Here is a 17497-nt window from a genome sequence, read left to right as displayed (position 1 = left end):
GTAACAGAAATTCTCAATAGATTAAGGTTAGTTCGCTTAGTATATGTGTTTGTTATGTAGGTAGAAGCAGGGTTTTCAGGTGGTACAGCGTACCAATTTATGTGTATCAATTTATTCAAATTAAAAGTCAATTCCCCTGCTAACCGTTGGCGACTCGCTTGACAAGAAAAATTCCTTCTCACATTTCCAAAAACAATTTTGAGGAAAATTGGGAAAATTTTTAAGGAAAATCGGAAAACATTTTCCTGAAAATAGTGCCTGGTTGAACAGTGTCGCTTAATATTCAGTAACATTACTAACTCTCATGTAACGTAAAGGCGGATTGTTCGATCCTGAGGAATTCATCCTTTTACGAAATGTAACGTAAAGGTATCGAACAATCCGCCTTTACGTTACATATCTCAATAGGATGAATTCCCTCAGATCGAAGAAACTACCTTTACGTTACATTTCGTAAAAGGACGAATTCCATAAGATCTAACAAACTATCTTTACGTTACATTTCGTAAAAGGAATAATTTCTTAGGATCGAACAATCCGCCTTTACGTTACATTTCGTGGAAAGATGAATTCCGTAGTATTCTACAAAACGCATTTGCGTTATATTTCGTAAAAGGATTAATTCCCTAGTGTCGAACAACCCGTCTTTACGTTAAATTTCGTAAAAGGACGAATTCCCTAACATGGAACAAACTACCTTTATATATATACACATTTATTCATTCAATAAACACTGACATTACAACAATGTTTGCCGTTAGATACAGTATACAGTGCAAATTGGTCATCGCTTTCATTAGTTTTAAATTGCGTTAAATTTCGTAAAAGGACGAATTCTCTAAGATCGAACAAACTACCTTTACGTTACATTTCGTAAAAAGATGGATTCCCTAGTATTCTGCCGTAATTTGCATAAGAAACACTTAACGGTACTTTACTATTTATTTTTTATCAATTTTTAATTTCATAAGAAACTACTTGATCGAAAATGCAAATAAATAATTTGCAAAAGAAACTTTTTCTACAAAAAATTTGCATCAGAAACACTTGTTTCTTATACAAATTATGGCAGTATTGTGCACAAGCTTAATTTTCAAAATATCCAGATTTTTTATTCAAATTTTATTTTTCCGGGTGCCAATAGTCTCTTTATAATACTGTGGCTAGTGGCACCGGGTGCGATTAGCATTAGTATAATAAAGAGACTTTTGGCCACAGTATTAACTAAAGAGACCCGGTGCCGACAGCATATTCGTAAATTATAATATTTGACAATTATTTGTGCGAATTTCAATAAATCTGTTTGAAATGACCTACTTGTCTACGTTTTAAAGTAAACTAAAAATTTTAAATTTGTGGCACTTTAGAGGCTCTTATTAAATTTATACTTGCGGCGGTTCATAAAATGTTCTTTATTTTGTGGCAGATCATATTAGACAGGCTAAATTTCGTTTAAAAAAATCTGGTCTAGTGCTCACTTCGTTCGGGCTACAACTCGCGAAATTGCCTAAAAACAATTGTCCAAAACAGATATTTACACAAATAACAATTAATACTCACATCGACACTGAGTTTAATAAAAGAGTCCACTTCACAAATTCAAAAAAAAAATCCTTCCTACGCTAATTCCCTGCTAATCTCATACCATTTATAATATCTGTAATGCATTGACATAAATTTTCATCTGCCATCATCCTCATGTACCATTAGTGTAATCTGGCTTGGTAAATGTTATACATATAAGTAACTCATCACGTAATATGCGACTGAAACGACAAACCTAATGATGTTTTGACGTGTGTGGATGTGCACGACCATAATTCCTCATATTCTTTTTTTTTCCTTTTTTAAATTTGCCAAAATCCAAAACATAGCTCAAAGCTTCACACAGAATGAATCAGTAACGAGTGCCATTTGTCAGCCTTGCAACAAGCTTTTTGTCTGCTTTTAAACGTAACATTAATTCTGATGAAAGGGATTTTCTCACAGAATGGACATTAAAACATTTATATGAAAGTGGTATCGGTGAAATTGAATAGAGTTATTGTGCTGTTGCACGGGTGCAATGGTGTCAGTTACATTTTCCAAGGAGAGCGTAATAACCGTTTCAAAAATAATTTAATTATCTTTTTCAAACAATAATATTTACCTGACGCGACACAAAAGAAATGAGATTTTATTAGAGTTGCATGAACCTTTGAATTGTTTATGAGTGTGTTCGACGGAGTGTTTCTTAATCGTTTGGTTCATCTAGACGTGTGAGCCGACACGGCAAGTAAGAAGGCCAATGTCGACCTCTCGCCAACGTTGAAAGATTAGTGATTAGGCGTCGCGTCGTCGTCGGCATGGCAGATACTTTACAAAATAAAAAAGTTAACAAAAAATCGTGATGACTGACAAGTGCGAGGACAAGTGTCATTCGTTTAATATGCTTAAGTTTAGTCACTAAATGCCATAGAGATATACTACCTAGAGGAATTATGGCTAAATGCTTCTTCTTCGATCATGATGAACAATGTAGTCTAGATCGAAAGAGATCATTGTCAAATAGTGGTTTCTTCTCAAAATAGTGTCAAATTAGTTGTCAATTTTATTCAGCTTCCTAAAAAAGCGAAAATTTAAAATAAATGTTTCGAACTTTGAGGTTAGCTGGATGAAAATGACAATGTATTATTGCAATAATGACGTCAGTAAATTTAAATAATCAATAACAACTCGATAAATATTCATTTTTTGAAGTCAGGTGTGTGTTCCCTTAAATGATTAATGGGTAAGACGGTTGCTAGGAGTCTCGTTATTCACAATAATTCACTTTTTGACACGTTTTGTATAAGGAAGATGTCACTTTGTGAATTATTGTGAATGACGCGGCGCGAGATTCCTTAACACCGTTATTATTGCATCATCGCTTAGAAAATCTTCGTAAGATTTTCTTTTTGAAAATCCTGTTTCAACGAAATTGACTAATATTAATTACTCGGTGTGTTCTCTCATTCAATCGTACGCCGTCACGAAAACATCAAAACGACCAGAACACATTGACATTAATTGGGGTTTGCCAACTTTCGGCACCCTGGACTTTACTTTAATAGTCGAGGAATGCCTTCAAATAAATTTCTAAAAATCCAAAACTGAATTTTAGATTTTTAGAAATTTATTTGGAGGTATTCCACGACTAATTAAGTAAAGTCCAGGGTGTCGAAAGTTGACAAGCCGCATTTATTTTGAATGTGTTAAAGCAAAAGCATAGAAGTGTGTCCTTTAAAGTGATATGAGTTTGTCTAATAAAATAATTCCAAAAGAATCATAAAGGATCCCATGATCTGTGTACATTGATCAGTACTAAAGAATTGACACAACGGCGCCGATTAAATTTATATCGGCGCACACATATATCTAGGTTCATCTTAATTTAAAAACTTTTTGTGAAACAACACCGATCGTATACAAACTGAATAGAACGGCAACAATCACAAAAAAGTTTAAAGTAAACAAAAAATTTAAACGACTCATTAACAAAACAGCATGAACAATGTAACGACCTCTCTTTCTCGCCGTCTCGCTTTATACCATCAAATTCATTCATTTTATTATAACAACACAATAACCGGACCGAAAAGAACTTTCAGTTTTTCCCAAATGCCAAGACGTTTGCTCGTTTTAAATGTCGTTTAAATGACAATTATAATCTTTTCAAAATTAATGAAAAATGACAACCATATACAAGCACACACCTCAATGGACAACATTGTTAAATTGTTGAAAGACGTAAAAATGAGTCAATAAACGATGTCTCTATTTACTCTCGCTAGATGATATCAGCTCAAGAAATGAAAATCTTTTTTTTTAACATCCCCATCAATTAGCAATACCTTTTAGCACAATGTTAATACTCTGAACACAGCCTACTTCCTCTCTTGTACTGTGGTACTTTTTCCGCAGAAACATGAAATGAAAATTGAAACAAAAAGAAAAACGAAATTCGAGATTGGATGTTGTCGTTAAACAACTTTCATAATCCTCAACATAATTTACTTGAATCACATAACATACGTCTAGATGAAAAATAAGCTACACATAGAGACCTTTGCGATGACCGCATCCTTTTTCATTAAGCCACCGAAATCGAGACACTCTCACTGGCTCTCTTACGACACATCCATCAATCTACTCGTGTTCATTTTTATTAAAGCACCCAAATAACAGAATAGAAAATCCACACAAAAGACAACAAACAAAACAGACATCGTACCGCAAAAAATAACATTGCGACGATATTAGATGTGTTGTACAAACAAATTTGTTGGCTAATGATTCATTAGTGCGGTTTTATTGGGATGAAATGTAACAGTATACGGAATAGTATTAGAGAAACTGTACAAAATGGGTCAAACAGTACCAATTATTGAATACCCACCACGAATCGTGTAACACATTTTTGAAGAGGAAGCTTCATGTTTACCAGACAGCGTTTTCTCGAAATCAAACTAGTAACAAATCTGTCCCATACCAATCTTTCATTTTCTCTAATTATTTGAGCAATGACTGCGGCAAAGGACTTCATTTTCGCTTCTAATTTCATTATAAATAAAGTCTGCCTTCGCACGATGGGTATATGGAAATCTGCATTCTCCTGGTACAAAATTCGGTTTCTTTGGAACGGTTCCATCGAATGGCCTTTTTAAACATTAATGAGATGAATTACACGCAAGAGTAATTCAGTCTAATGGATTTTTTTTTGCATGATATGAAAGCGACCGGTACAGTTAGTGCAATATTCATAGGCCTACAGTGACCAATATACATAATGAACATCGTCCAATTTTAATGAATTCGTTGAATTGAGTCTAGTCCCTTCGGTAATAACGTGAAAACGAGCATGCTGAAATGCTTTAAACATTGTTAGCTTGTCCTGATGATCTGGGAGGAATTTCGCGCCGCGTCATTCCCAATAACCCGCAAAGTGACATTTTCCTTGCACAAAATTTGTCAACCTCAACTATCACATACACCCGAGGAAGGTTTCGAGTGCAGGGGTTTTAGTACCGGAAATTATGAGGCATTTGTTTGGCGCTTAAGAATCTCAGGACGAGATTTTTGGTAGACCATATTACCTTAGACGTGAAGAGCAAATGAAGTTTGAGATGCCAATCGATATGCTGTTCTTTATTATAGGAATGGATGGGTTTTCCACCCAAAAATGAGCTGTGTTCGATTAGTCATTGTATTAACTGATATATAATAGTAGTTCAAGCTTGAGTTAGTTTCATTTATTCTCCGAGCTTTCGGGAACGAAACTGTTTCTTTCTTCAGGGATATAATAACATTTGATTCCAGTTGGTCAAAACTGCATGTGTTATTGACCCTAAAAGGCTACGTAATTTTGTTCTTTTAAGTTGTGTGCTGAATCACCTAACAGTCATGTTTCCATGTCAAGCTCACTGTCACATTACAGCAATACTAGTCGACTGATGTACCTTAACTTTTTGCCAGTACAACTAGTATGGCCGTAGGTGATGGTTCATATAAATATGGGAGGGTGAACAGTAAATTTGATTGTAACAAATACCGTTGCGCCATTTATTATTCTGAGAGCTTTTGCGATTGAACTTTATCAAATGTTTCGACATTCGATATCACTTAAAATTTCATATTTCATATCTGAATTCGGATGACTGATCTTTTTCCTTTTTTTATTATTATTTTTCTTCTACATCGCAGATATCGCACAGATTTTTTTCCTTATGAATTGTTAAGGTTTATATGCATCAATTCAAGTGGAAAAACATGCGACAACTCCTTGTACAATAATACTTATAATTTCTGTTCGTCGGGTACATACACGCATAGAAAGAGAGCTTTTCGGCTTAAATTTTTTTTTTGTGTTACTGTTGAATGAAACAACCTTTACATCTCAAAATCATAACACTGAATGATACACCCAAAATTAGAGAGATAATATCTCAACAAAATGCTGAACATTCATCTATTATTCTGTTTCTTTTCGCACAATTGCTGTATCTTCGCACCTCCGTTTTCTCCTCATCTCTGAGTTATTTACGATCTGAGAAGACAACGGATGTTCAACAAATATTTATCTTAATATATTTTTTTTCTTCTTGAGTTTTGCCATTGTTGCTTCGTTGTTCTCGCCGTTCCTTTTCATTATACATGTTTAATGTAAAAAGTGCGTTATTTACAGCACAAAAGTCTTTCTATTTGAATTTTGATGAGGAAATGGGAGCTTAGAATAATAAGATGGAGATTGGGAACCATTTCCTAACATCAAACCACTAACGCGGCTATAATAACAATAATGGCATAAGTAAAAGGAATTTATTGAACAAAATTAAGATAATCAAGATTTCGTTCTTGAAGTTCGTTTTCTTTAATATTTTGTTGCACTGATATCGATGAGTTCTGATAGGTGCTGCCGTTAGTCTTTGGTTAAAGGTTCTCGAAGAGCTTGAGGCGGTTCTGAGTTCTGACTTGAATCTGTCCAATTTCAATCGAACAGTTTTTTCTACCAATTCATATGTGTTCCAGTTTGATGAGTTTTATGCGGTTTCGTTCAATTAATTGTGATAGTGACACACCGATAGCGTATTTAACAAATTAAAGGTGTTTGTTTCCGGTCGATTTTAGTACCTCGTTCAAAATATTTTGACGAGTCGTTTCTTCACCTTCTTAGGTGATTAATTGCTTGAAGTATCAATGCAACTACTGATTTTCCATTTAATTCAGGATGATACGACCGCACTAAACGCGTACGTTTTATATGCTCGAATGGGAATCGTATAGATCATCTCCAAGGCTTTTTGAAATGCCATCCCCGAGAGATTTTGAACCGCCGCCTATGAATCGCTACTAACGTAGACTTACACATTTCACAAGAGGAACCGATTTCTTCGAGGAAGAAACCACTCGGGTATCCGGGTATTAAACCGGTAATTAAACGGAATTGACAGAAATTAATGGGAATTGAAAGAAATTGAAAGGACTTGAAAGGAAATAGAGCGAATCCGGCAATTAGACGAGTTGATACGGTAATCAAACGGAATTGAAAGGAATTAGAAATCGATTTGTCACCCTTTTGGCCAGTAGTTTCCCAACTTTCGGCACTTTCGACTTTACTTAAATAGTCGAGGAATGCCTCCAAATAACTTTCTAGATATCCAAAGAAGGATTCTCTTGAAAAACAGCCTGCCGAAATCGGACGCATTTTCCAGTGGACCTTTCTATATGTGCCCAGTAAGGGATTCGACCCCAGAACCCACAACCACTTTAAAAAAAATTCTTCGAAGCTTGTGTGGCTGGTAAGATGTCATCAAAAACCGAAAACTTGCATTTTTTTAACCAAAATTTCTCCAGTTACACAAGCCGTACAGGCCAAAAGCACATTAAATTACCTGTCAAATGACACCCTACACGGCCATGTACGTTTTGTGTACCTCGAGAAATTATTTTTATTCCAGCGTCTTTTGTTGCCCGACCGTTATTTCACTACTTAGGTTGCCTCTCCTCTCTTCAGCTAGCTGTACATTGTGTGATGCTGAAGACAGCGTCCGTTGCACTTTCTCGTTGAAACGTTAAATTGACTACTAGGAGTGTCTTAGTGTGATCCAAAGACATATACTATCGGCGACTTTGAAAAAAGTGACGAATTTCGTTTCAGCTGTTTTTCAGCTGATCCACTAACCCAAACAAATGTGCTTATATGGGTAAAACAACACATGCACGTGGTACTTTAAGGACGTGAAAACAATTTTGTTCGTATGAGTGGATTAGCTGAAAAACAGCTGAAATGAAAATCGTCATTTTTTTTAAAGTCGCCGACTTTACATATACATAAGCATATTCTGACTTGGAACGTTGCTTCTTTATTCTTTTTGAAGAAATTAAAATTTAAAAAAAGAAAGGTTTGTGTTGTGATAATACATTTCGTGGAAACTATTTCAATGAAGAAAATATTTTCAACAAAAAGAAGGTAGGAGGCACATACTTTCATCTTCTATTTATTCTAAGAAGATTATGTTAAAGAAACTATTTGTTATTGCAAGTAATATACTTATTTCTTGTTATGAAACAGAATAATATGCAACTTTTGCATCGTATAAGACATCAAAACAAAATTCATGATCGCATTTTTCTATTGACTTTCTGCAGCTTTTCACAAGACAAGTAATTTTATAAAAGGTCTGTGAAGACCTTTCCGGGAAAAACCTATCTTTATACCTTCACTGAATACGTTGCTATGCATTTGGAGAAAATTTGCCGAGCATATTCTTTGATTTTTCTACTTAACTTTAATCTCAGCTTTTTAATCAATTTTTTTTTTAATATCGTAAGTTTACAAAATAGTTAATATAAGCAGAAGCTCTGTTCCAAAATCATCGAATTTTGTGCGGATTATTTTGATATTTAATTACGAAAACGCGCAAGTGATAATTCGCACCGTACCGTTGATGGTAAATGGGAAACGCTAGTATTTACATATATCGAATTCTCCGCATTTTATCTCGCATAAAATTAAGTGTTTCAATTTAACGCTTCAATATCTCCAGATTACTCTAATTTATAAACCATTCCGTTAAATATAGAATCTCTAAAAATAGTCTCACATTTCGAAAGTGTAACCGCTCATCACTTCAACTCTCTCTCTTCCAACCAGTAGCCCACAATTCACAATTAGTGTAATAAATTAAACATTTTTTTTTCTCGCATTGACTAAACAAAATAAAACAAATTGAATTTCCCGACAAACTTTTTCATTTAATGAAAACCGAATAATATAAACAGAAAATATTCCAATCAATTTTCCATTTCATATGGAACAAACAGTATAGTTATATATACTGAGCACTTGTTTCGAGTTTTTTTAAATGAATGAATGAAATTTGCATTGAAACATTCATGAGTATTGAAATGAAAACTGAAAATTTTCGGCGAATATATCGATATTTACAGGTAAAGTCAACCAAAATGTAATGTATCGAAAAATATGCGAACACATTGGCATCTGTGCATGTGCATGAGTGAACCGGCTGCGAAAACAGGTTCGATATTAATTTGGTTGACTTTAACTGTAGTCAGGGTTTATGTTTCGGAAAATGTAATCAAAACCTTGTTGAATCAAAATAGTTACTAATTAACACAGTCGAAACTTTTTTTTTTCAAAAGAGTTAATTAGTGCAGAGACTGTTGCAAAAACAGCATAATTACAATTGTGGAGTGGGGTGAAACTGATTGATAATTTTTTGTTAGAATTTACTTTTACCGACAGTATGGTAAAACCTAACATTCATTTTGCACGGACGGACTTACATATTTTTGAATGGTAAAACTTGATTCTGGCTCTGTTTTTAGCAAATATTTTTGAAGTGGAAGATTACAATGTTTTCACTGCGGACGAACTGTTTTCAGTTGATTTTTGTGACGGTTCCAAATAACGTTCTATACTGAGTATAACCATAGAATCAGAGAACTGTAATGCTACCTGTAACTGTAACTGTCTGTAGGTATTCAAAACATGCAAATTTTGAATAGAATTCGTCGTTCGTGTAGTACACAAGGCATGTAGTCACTGGGATGGGAATTAAGTTTTAACGATCATTGCGATGAATTATTCATTTTCCGGGGTTGCCTACGACATATGGTGAAAATAGCGCTTTTTGTGTGAAATTTACCGATCGAGGCGTAGGCGAGATCGGTAAACATACAAGAAACACCCATTTTCAACATTTGTTCCATTACTTAAAATCTTAATGTAAAATTTGCTTCACTGGAAGTAAAGTTAACTTTACCTCGCATTTTTGAGTAATATATATTACACTCTTGTCACGAAGAAGTCGAGGCTTGCCGAGGCTGATAGTGACAAGTGTGTAATCTATTTTATCACATACGCGCGCTGTTCGGATGTCAAAATTACTTAACTAGAAGCAAATTCAAAAATTACACTTCAGGTCTGTGTTATTGTCTCGTTTTCGCTTATGTGATAAAATAGAGTACACACTTGTCACTATCAGTCTCGGCAAGCCTCGACTTCTTCGTGACATTCACTTGGAAGGGCTGACATTTGGGATTTAGCGAAATGTCAGGATTTCGCCCATTTCAAGGGAATGCGTTATCACATAAGCGAAAACGAGACACCAACATAGACCTGAAGTGTAATTTTTGAATTTGCTTCTAGTTAAGTAATTTTGACATCCGAACAGCGCGCATGTGATAAAAGATTTTACGGGCAGATTCTGCCTATAACGGTCTGTTGCGTTACAATTTTTAAGACTGAAAAATCTAGTTTCAAGAAAAAATCGTAGTTTCAGGCATTAGACTGATCCTTTCTCTATTGTCTCAAAGTGTTAAAAATTTGATCTGAGGTAACTGGTCATACAAAACTATTGCAATTGGCGGAGGTCTGCATTTTCAAACCCATATTCTACGGCGATCTCCGCAATCAAAATTTTTTCTCCGCCAATAACGGATTTGTTCCATAGTGTTTCACGCTCTATCATCTCCAGCACATTTTATTCGTTCACCATAAAAACTCAGGCGTCCGCTGATAGACGATTTTACAGATTTTGAAAATTTACCATCAGCGAACCGCCGAGTTATGTAAGAGGACAACCAAAACTTTCGGGGATGGAAAGAGCCGGAAAAACTGTGGAACAAATCCGTTATTGGTGGAGAAAAAATTTTGATAGCGGAGAATTGCCGAGGCTCTAAAGAACCAATTCAAAAAAATATACCCTTAAACACAAAAGAAATGGATGTTAAATATTTAGCTGTATTTATAGCTCAAAATAGATTTGTTTGTGGCAGTGGCTGTTTGTCCAATTCTTATAATAGTAAGCAGTTTACCGAAATTTGCAAACACTTATTATTTTTCTCAAACTTGGCCAGACATCCTATCAAAGCTAGAACGTTTGTGGTCGATATAGTGAGTCCATTGCTCTTAAATGTATGCTACGTTTGAATAAAAATCCTGTTCTATTGTACCTATATGCCAAAATGTTATCATGAAAGGAAAATTCGATGAATCTGTAGAATTTCATTCGTTGCAAAAACAACCTGCAAAAACCTACAGAAATATGAAAATAGAATAAATTCACCTTCCCGCACGTATAGCAAACCAAACCCTCCGTTTTTATAGCACAACAGTGAATCGAACGAACGAACGAACTATTTAATAACAGGAGATAACTTCGCAACGATTTGAATGGTGTCATCACTTTGGCTCATTGGATTTTTCCGATCCATTTTACCGGGATCGCTAATAAAGTTTTTATATTGTTTTCATTGAATTTGCATACTGTTCATTGGGATAATTTGTCGAATTTCGAACAGTCGATTTGTGGGCAATTAATTTGGGTTGCCGTCGTCATCGATGACAGAATATATTTATACTCTTATCGTTTCCGCGACCCCATTTCCAATTTTCAAGGGTACGATAATTATTATGACATAGGAAAATTGGAAGACTGACAAAATACGCTTAGCATAAATTATTGTTGGCAGATTTAAATTCATTACTGAAACTTAACATATTAGCATCACGTATATATACAACCTTGTCGTTGTCAATCAAACATAAAGTATAGAAATGATGAATAAACTTTTCGAAACCACTGCGTATTGAAGAATTAGAGTACTGTCTTGACTATTGCACATATCCAACGTAAGTGAATGATCCAGCGATAATATTGCAATTTAATTTTTGGAGCGGTTTTTGGATTAGTTTTCTACATTCTAAACTATTTTCGTTTCCATTCAATCGTCACTTCGCTATTTCAAGCAAGATGTCGTTGCAATAACCCGCCGTCGGTATAATGTCAACTCGATGGATTCCAGTCAAATCATAATGTCAGCTTATTTCGCATGTTCTTAGCACTCCAGAACAGTAATTACTCTTCCAATATTGGCTACGCCATAAGAGTTTAGAAAACCGTTTGCGTCGTATCCCTTTTCCAAACTCTTATCGCGCATCAGATACTGGGTAGATTGAAACACTAATTATTGGTCCGAAGTCCCGAGACCATGCGCTATATGCTACATTATACTTGACTAATGTCTGTCGAGTAAAAATTGAATCATTTTGCTCATGACATTGTACAGACACCGATAACCGATTGTAATGACATCTGGCTTGAAATAGCGAAGCGTCAGTGGAATAAAAAAAAGAAAAGAGAATATAGGAAAATCATGCCGTAATACCGCTACTTTGTGTAGTGATCGAATTCCAGAACCAGTTAAAACGTATGCACTGTGGAAACACTATTATCGCACTATAAAATAACTACAGCCGCGAGTGTTCAATTAAAATCGAATAAATCGAAAGCTAATTTAAAATATCAGGTGCTTATGGTTTTTCCATTCGCCAATTTCCATTGTATATCTTCAGTCAAATATTATCTAAACAATTTAATTTGTATTTAAATGTTGCTCGTAAAATCTTGTTCCAACATTTAACCGGTCGAAATTGTTTACAGTTTCAGTTTAATGTCTATAGACTTTAGAGATTAAGAGATTAGACACAGAAAAATAATAATATCAAGAACTGTTTGAACACTACACACACACACACACACATTTGGTTATTAACCATTAACCATGAAATAAAACCAACAACTCATTACTTAAGTAAATTGTACTTTTTCATTTAAAAATTTGAATATGTCGAGTCGATACACGATAGACTGAGTCAGTACAATTTAAACAAACAGAAAAAATTGGTAAAACATAAAAAGGGGCCCGCTCGAAGGGTGTACGGCTGTAATTGACTATATGGGATGTTTCACAGCACTTTGTGAACAAGTGAACAAAAATATTTTCCGTAAATATCAACATCTTTAGCATTCAGTTTCTGACAGCGGCGCCGAGTGTATGGGGTCAACTGTCCACGTGACACAAAGTTTGAGTGGAACAATTCGCACCACGAGAGAGAGGTTAGTTTTAACATTTAATTGCGGAGTTGGAGGAGATTTCTAACACTGACTTTGGTCAGATGAATTATCTTGCTTCCCATTGGTAAAAACACCGTTGACACTTCATGTGGTTCTTAAATGTCTATCTGTATTGGTTGTATCTAAGCTTGAAACACACCCAACACGTAACCAATTGCTTTCCTCTTGACAGCAACTCTCTAAATATACTGAAGTCTTATATGGGGGCTGTAGTTAATTATGTTAGCGAAATGAAAACAGCTCCTCATCAGCTTTCAAGAAAAATTCTTGACGTTCGGTTGAAATTTACTCGAGATAGAGGCACTCGAGATACAATATACTTCCTGTCATTGTTCCACTCAGAACCCTGACCTAAGCTCAGTCCGTGACGAAGCCGTTTTTTAGGAAAATGATTTCCAAAATTTGTCAGAATTTACCTAAAAATAGGTCTTGCTCCGTGAACCCCAACATCGGATCCCACGAACTGTTTTTCACAAATTTGTTTTCGCTGATTGGTCTGATTAGTGGTTGGTATCTTTTCGCTATGATGTTTTTGGTGACGTAATTCCGCTGAAAAAGCTTAACCTGCCCTCTAAGACTAGGCTCAGAGAGTGTGAAAAGGGCTTTATCCCAATTCTATATCGTTCAATCCTTTTTCCATAACTCAACAAACATTATCGACGATGAAAATAACTCATTTCCATTTTAAATTGAAATAATTATCATAAAAAAAAGAAAGAAAAACGAAATGAAAAAGTACCTAAAAACGGAAAATATATATGTCGTTGTGGGTGGGGTAAAGTAGGTATACGTAAATTGATGGAAATGTATACTTATCGAAGATTGATTGTTTTTTGTATTTAATTTCTTCTTCGTTTTTTTTCCCTTTATATTGATTTTGTTCAGATGACAATATTTGGCTTAAGGGAAAACTTTGTCTTGTCAATATTATTTGCTGAAAAGAACCCGTCAACAACGAATTGCTCAAAGTTTTCGCACAAAGAAAAATACAATTCAGACTTAACAACAAATTTCGGAAATGTTCTTTTTTTTGTGTGTGTTAAGCTCTGTGTGACAGCTTGTGCAATTTTGAATAAAATTATACTGGACGGACATTAAACTTGTAGAATACCTTTAAAAAAAATGTTGTAATATATACACGGCAGTATAGACTTTCTGTATAGTCTTTTCGGTTTCAAATCATTTTCGATTTATTATTCAAAAATTTCTAATTGGAAACATTTTAAATTTTAATTCGCCATTTAAGTAGCCCAGTATATATTTGATGGTGGGTGCTTTTTATGGGTAATTATAATGTTTATTTTTCAGGTTGCCGCAAATCGGTTGAAGACAGCACTCGTCGCTAAACATTCAGGACCATTTTGAGAGATCGGTTTCTCGAAATTTCATTACACTAGGTAAATTTCACCGACCAATACACTACCACATAAACAATAGGTCGAACACCAGCTGAAAAAAGACCAGCTGTTGCAAATTCTGCACTACAGTGACATTTATTGAGTGTACCTTTCTCAACAAGAATTTTTTTTTTCTTAATTTTCAAAAATTTACGAAACGTCGAAAATTTTACAAAAATTTCCTAAATTACTTCAAAATGTCCTAAAATCATCAATTATTTCTTAAATTTCTGAAAAATTTCCCAAATTTCTAAAAAAAAAATCCCAAGTTTCTCGAAGATTTCTGAAAGTTTTTCTCAAATATAGTCGCTTCTCTTCACTTTTTTGATTTTAAAAGTTCGTCGTATTAAAAGCATAGAAAAGGAGGTGAATAAGAAACGCAAAAAACTGTTGTTGCCCACGTTCTCATCAGCTAAATTCATAAAAAACATAAAAAGTTCCCTTACACTACTCCTCTTCACGACATCTTGTAATCAAATAAAGATAATACCGACGACCGTAACCCATTAATACTAAATCGTTTTTTATTGGGAAAATTACAAACAAACCGGTATGTGGACGACATATACCATACCATTCTGATCGACGTGGCTATTCTATAATTTTCATTTATCGTTATGTATAGCAGTTTATTTTAGCGAATCAGGACAATAAATAGAATAACTCGTGTTATTTCATGCGAGTTTCATAACGTATTAATAATGACAAGGCATTGTGTCTACCCTACAATTATAGTAGCAGAACGTTGAACGACATTTGTTTGGTTTTGTATGTACGTACCTATGCGGTACTAATATAGAATTTATGGAACACCTCGTCTCATGTATGAGGTTTTTATTATATACCTTTTTCTTTCTGTATTTTTTTTTAAAAAAAGGTTTTGTGCTCTGCTCAAACTTTTTCTATTAATTCCATTTTTACGGTTTCGTTTTCATTTAATATATTCACTCAATATTCAGATTGCAGAGCTATTGCAAAATTTAGTGTACTACAACTCTGTGTACACAATAGCATAGTCGACGAATTCTTCAGTTGAGTTTGATTTCAGTTGCTAAGAATTTTGTTAAAAAAATTACTCGCCGCACTCCTCGGAAATTTGTCAATGACAGTAGCGTTCAAAGTCATTTGCGGTCTTTACGAGTAAAATATAGTAACTAATGACTCGAAAAATGTTATTTTGACTTAAATTGTTGCATCCCTCGATTTCGGCTCAGTCTGCAAACGCCACACTAGTTAGAATAAAAATTGTCCAAATTTATACGTAGACGAGAAAATTTGTTCCTGCAACGAAATTTCTGGATCTACCCATGGGATTTTTCGTTTTGCAAATACTTTGGCGTACTTTACCGTTATTTCACTCAATCCCGACCAATATTTACCAATTCTGGTTAAATATAACGGTAATTCTATTATTTCTAATGTATCATAACGCTCGAATAGTACCATCCGAACGTAATCTACAGTTAACGTCAGTAAAATTTAGACATGAATTGGCTTCAGTTGTTTTTTGATGGTCCACTCATTCAAACAATACTGCTCTCATTAGAGTGGGTCGGATTTTCATTTTGTTTTTATTTTAAAAGGCCTGCTGTACTTAGAATTTACCAAGGAATCCGAAACAGCAAAAAAAAACTGATTTTTGATTTTCGGGTAGTTTGCACATATTGTTGACTGATATCAAGGGAATTTGGGAACAGAAGGCATTTCTGCTAACTGTCGTTAATAACTCAGGAGCCCAGCTATAAAATACCAAAAAAGTTTCGAAAAACTCAGCTGTTGCAGGTAACTTTGTCTCCAGGTAATCAATAGCTGCCACAGCTGTAGCGCCCCATACAAAAAATATAGCTGCGGCAGATAATGTAGATTACCTGGAGACAAAGTTACCTGCAACAGGTGAGTTTTTCGAAACTTTTTTGTCAGTGCATTGCAGATAAGTTTTTAGATAACGAGCTAAAAATACTCGATGGAGCGCTGTTTCCAAGGCCAAAAATTGCCAATTTTTTGTTAGAGTGAAAAAATCAAATGAACAACAAATTTCTGGAGTAAAATATCCATGAAATGACATAGCTGTGATTTCTCAAAAAAATAGAGCGCTGGCATTAGTAACTTTATGATGAAATGTACTAGAAATGTGATATAATTATACGCAAATCTATTACAATTGAGCTTAATTTTGCGAACAGCACTTCCTTATACCTGCAAGAGGATTTCAATTGATTGAAAACACTATTTTCAACAAAATTACGCGACCTACACCTTTACGAACTTTATAGCCAAAGGTTTACCTACCACATCAATTTTAGATTATGCCTGTGAAATTTTCATACATTTTCGGAAATTGATATCCGATATTTGAAAACTACGCAGATGATGTGTCGATAAAAGCCTATATGTACCAATTTCTACCATTTCTTCATGTCAAGTAGAAATCCATATCATCGATGAAAATTGCAAAATTTTCGCAATAAATAAAGCCTATCGATAACGTTATAGCATCTCTCCCGATCGGGCAAGTAAACCAAAATTCATTTAACTGCATCAATGATATTCAATTTCCTCGACGGAACTCATGAACATCCAAATGTTGATACATATTTTGCGGTGTAATAATTTACGCAGCAAAATCAATATTCAATCAAACAACGTTCCATCAAATGATAAATTAATTCTGTGCGCAATGAATTATACGAAACAAAATATATATGTGGATTAGACTGATTGAATGTCCTTTCAGCAGTGTGTAACCTCGATTGTATCGGTGACCCATCTGGCAATATATTAAATAAATTAATGGAAATCAGAATTAATTAATCGAAATAAGTCAGCGGTCGACTTTTCTTGGAATAAGCACTTTCGGTTGATTTAAATTCCAAGTGAAATTCGCACAAAGTCTTTAGATTTTAAGGATAATTTTAACGATAAAAGGATATAGATAGACTGGTCGATTACATTGTTTTGCACTTTTTCGCATCTGTACATCAAATCTCTTTAAACTCTGCAAACTTTTCGCTTTTAAGTAAAATTGTTTACAAAAAGTTTCTGTTTACATTTTTGTTGTCCTTTTCTGTCCTATCTTTGCAAAGATGCTGAACGGTTTTATTGCGCAAATACGATGAACAGTTGTATTGCTTCCTTTAATAA

General features: G+C 34.5%; 1 protein-coding gene and 1 long non-coding RNA gene across 2 annotated transcripts in view; both read right to left on the bottom strand.

Annotated features, from left to right (window-relative positions):
• The window catches only part of LOC119070809, a 531393-nt gene that overhangs the window by 258341 nt on the left and 255555 nt on the right, over positions 1 to 17497 (bottom strand). The window lies entirely within an intron of this gene.
• LOC119070062 (adenylate cyclase type 6) overlaps positions 1 to 17497 on the bottom strand; it is a 58400-nt gene that overhangs the window by 29121 nt on the left and 11782 nt on the right. The gene's annotated exons all lie outside the window — the stretch shown is intronic.

Source organism: Bradysia coprophila, chromosome II, assembly GCF_014529535.1.
Source record: "Bradysia coprophila strain Holo2 chromosome II, BU_Bcop_v1, whole genome shotgun sequence".
Taxonomy (NCBI): Eukaryota; Metazoa; Arthropoda; class Insecta; order Diptera; family Sciaridae; genus Bradysia; species Bradysia coprophila.
Note: the sequence above shows the minus strand (reverse complement) of the source record. Positions and strands in the feature narration are given on the sequence as shown.